At 38.5% G+C, this 3,994-nt stretch overlaps 1 long non-coding RNA gene across 2 annotated transcripts; it reads left to right on the top strand.

The window, feature by feature from the left end:
• Nucleotides 1-333: 333 nt before the first annotated feature.
• Nucleotides 334-3,500, top strand: LOC123096423 (uncharacterized). Of its 2 annotated transcripts, XR_006446596.1 has the most exons (7): nt 334-350; nt 439-537; nt 1,104-1,386; nt 1,473-1,663; nt 1,746-2,600; nt 2,950-3,031; nt 3,119-3,500. It is a non-coding gene; the product is annotated as an uncharacterized lncRNA (long non-coding RNA). The 2 variants fall into 2 exon arrangements; XR_006446595.1 differs by lacking the exon at nt 334-350 and having other exon boundaries at nt 421-537.
• Nucleotides 3,501-3,994: the final 494 nt, after the last annotated feature.

Genomic DNA, 3,994 nt, shown 5'->3' with positions numbered 1-3,994 from the left:
CATAAATTAACTAGACAATTCTTTTTTTTATTTTTGCCTCCGTTTCGAGAGAAAAATCAATAAGCGTATGAGAATGGGATGTCAAATGATCACTCAGATGTTAGTGCAGGGGATATCCTTCGTATATTCGGTTTTTCAGAATTAATTTCAAATAACAAATTGTGGTGCATCTAATAAAAAACACTCGAATCTTTTTAACAAATCGGGAGATGCTCTTGATAAGTGCCTATACCTGCATTTCCGGTAAAGAAAAACTTTACATTTTACCCTTCGTGCGATGCCGTGACCATTCCAACGAAGGGAGGGGGGCATCTTTCGGTCCGTGCGTAGAGAGTGGAATTTGTCAGCAGGTACGTTAAAAGCAGACCAACCAGCTGGATTCCCGCATAATTAAAGGCATCGTCAGGGATGTAAATATCATCTTTATTCTGACGCCAGATCCAGATCTGAGGCCCGTTTTCCTTTATATAAGAGTACCCTCTCGACCTCACGAGCCCTCACCAGATCTGAAGCTCGTAGGCAGCAGGCCTCTCCTAGGTAATCCCCGTCTTCCTCCCCCTCTTGGCAAAAGTTTCTTCCGATGATTTGTTCTGTGTCGCTCTTGCATATGCTCTTTCCGTATCATATATATCATCGTAGTAGCTTCTGAACTTACAAGCTGCTGGTACTGATTACACTTTTCATTGTCGTAGATCTATGTTCATAGTATTTTTTATCCATGTTGTCAAGCACGTCAGTAGGTCGAGTAGCGGTGGGCAAGATGGATTTATCAGTAGTCACACATATACTCCCTTCGCTTGTGTCTGTGTGGACAATATTGTCGGAATTTACCGAGACTTATCGTCTCACATATTTATCCTAATGAACTGTATCTATGAAGTTTTACTTCTCAAGAAACCTATCTACCAAAGTTTTACATGTGGGCGTAAGAGTGTTTCACATCTTCACCCTAATAAAGTGTATCTGATTTTTCTTTCTTTATAGAGAAATCTATGTACCAATGTTTTTTATGTGCGCATAAGAGTCTGTAATTTTGCCATTTATGATGATTAGTTGGGATGGTAACTTCATAACTAATACTTATCATCTTGTTTAACTTTCAGAGCCATGAGAAATGAGCTGCAGTGAGTGTTAGTGGATGAAAGCTCAAAACGCTTTCGTAGATCCTGACAGTTTTGAAGTAATAGCAGGCCTGGCTTTGCTTTTCTTCAAAGCATCTTGAGAGACCAAAATCTGCAATTTTTGGCACCATGTTGTCATCAAGCAATATATTTGCAGGTTTGAGGTCTAAGTGGAGAATATGGATCTTGTGGAGATAATGCAAACCCTCACAAATTCCCTTGATTATTTCATAGCGCTTTGTCCATTGAGATTCTCTTCATTGAGGTATGATAACTTGAAACTCTCATGCTTATAACCATAGTTTATTTTAAAACTTCAGCTGGTGTTGATAAGGTTTGTGATAATTGCAGAAATTGTGCGGCATGGGACAATTGCAACGAAGCTGTCCAACATGCATGATAAAAGATAAGAGCAAAAATATAGTATGATCTATTGGATATTGTGTTGACTCACAAGGAAAGACCAAAATACAAAAAAAAGAGGCAAATGATTGCTATGCGTTGCATGTCTACCTAGGCGAATCTACATGCCTATGTAACAAGTATGTTGTCTACTATCTATCAACTTCAAAGATTGATGGACTTAACTTTCTTAAGAAATTAACGTTCTTCTCCTCTTTGTAGATTCAAGATGCATGGGTCTGCATGTAGAGAGCGCTATCAAATAATCAAGGAATTTGCGAGGGTTTACATTATCTTCACAAGAGTTATATTGTTCGCTTAGACCTTAGACCTTCAAACATATTTCTAGATGACAATATGATGCTAAAAATTGCGGATTTTTGTTTCTCATGATGCTTGGAGGAAAAACAAAGCTAAGCTATTGCTTCAAAACAGTTTGGATCTATGTAATCTAGCCAGCCAACAATCTTCGAAAGCTCGATTTCTTTGTGTATTTTATTAATTATATGCCTTCCTTGCCCTGTTCATTAACAAGTTGATATGGATTTTATGCAGGGCATCAGACTCTTAAGATGGAAAATCACATTAGAGCTACACATGTAGTTTTTGCTTATAATCGTACAATACTAGTGGGGAAAAACGGGCATTGATGAAATGGGTGGGCGCATTGTAGATTTACCTTTGTTAATGTTGTTTGCAAGTTAACATCAGATCTGTATATGTGTGTATATATTACATGTCTTGCTGTCATAATATATGAATGCAATAGGTTCTTGAAACTTGGGGGATTAGGTTGGAGAAATCACCAGGAGGATATTTGATGCGTGTAGTACGCACAGGCTGTAGTCATTGGCTTGACAAAACAGAACGAACAAATACTTCTTTTCAGACTTGCATGGGTAGGTCATAGGTTGTGCAGGTAAGCTCATTTATGGGCCACGGCATGCTCCACTAACCTCTTTTTTGTAGAACCTGTGTACATCATTCCATGCTGCTCCGAGCTGGTGGATGAGATCAAGCCTCGTTGGTTGTCCAACAGAAATGGGTTCTGGTGGGCTGCAGCGAAATGCACCTAAGGTACAGTCATGGTTGTTTAGCACCAGGCATCTTTTAATAGGACAATATCAACATTTTTAAGTCATGCAAAGAAGAATCACATATGTTCCTAAAAACAGAGAACAAATAGACTTCTGGCTGAAGCAGAAGTTGATAATCACTCCCTCTGCAAATATTTTGGAACAGAGGGAGTATTAACCAGTGTCTGGGAAATGGTGTTTGTGTTCTATGATGAAGATCGTGTAATTTTTTGCTCCATGCAAGCATACATGTGCTAGAACATTGTTCTTGATGATATCCTGAATAGATCTATGGAGATTTTCATGGGTTTCATTCAGTTATCTTACTAGTCTTATTAACCCTGATGCAGATATATTGGGAAGCCATTCCATCTAACGGCCCGTCCTTCATAGATATCATTACTGAATTAGAGGTTTCCGGCAGCAGATCAGGTACCACCATGACAATTCTTCACAGTTGTTTTCAGACGAATCCCTGTCTAGGTCTTCAGATTCTTATGTTTTCCACTCTTGTTACAGGAGCAAACATGAAGATACTGTGGAGACAAGGCAAGAAGAAGAAACAGTCCAGGCAATGAAGAGTGGCCCCTCTGCTCATACTCCATGATAGTTCTTCCCGTTAACTGATCGGCCAAGCGAGGATAGGGGCTGATGGCACTAGAAAAGTAGCGTATCGCCTGATTTTGTCATTGCTTCTTCGGACCTGATTTTTATGGTCTCATTCTCAATTTCAGTTACAGCTCTAGTCTGGATTATCTCACATAGAGCAAACCGGAGTGACCATTATATCTAGCTTTCTGGTTTCGTTAACATTTGGGTTGATGGATATGTCATCTATGGATGTATTGGTTACGACTTGCAGCTTTAAATAGCTGCTACTCACAGTGAGAATTTCATATCACATCATGTGCCTGAATAATAGGCGGCTCCCTCTTTTATTCATTTCCAAGCAAATAAGAACTGTGCTACGTGCACTCACATCCGGTTTGACAGTAATATTATTTGTAAAACTGAACATAACTAATGTTGATTCCAAGATTAATTGTGTTTAATGCATTTAATGTATTTTCAAATTATGATTAATGCAGTTAACATGTTTTGGAATTATTAATGATGTGATTGATACATCATTGAAGCAGAATGAGATGTTGGATATAGATGGTTGGATGGCACAAATCATTTGAATTCATCAAATTCGTGCTTTTATAAGTAGTTACGGGCCGAGTAGATAGGTGTAGTCGTAATCTCAAGTGAGCAGCGAAGTTAGGAGTAGGGCATTTTGGAGACTGAGCTTCATGGAGGCCTTTATTTTGAAATTTTCAAAATTCAAACTTCTCACTTTCAAAATATTCTAAAAATAAATACGCAAGGATGTAATGTGTACGTGTGAAAAAA

Source organism: Triticum aestivum, chromosome 4D (genome assembly GCF_018294505.1).
Source record: "Triticum aestivum cultivar Chinese Spring chromosome 4D, IWGSC CS RefSeq v2.1, whole genome shotgun sequence".
NCBI lineage: Eukaryota > Viridiplantae > Streptophyta > Magnoliopsida > Poales > Poaceae > Triticum > Triticum aestivum.
This window is presented reverse-complemented; position numbering and strand designations above follow the sequence as displayed.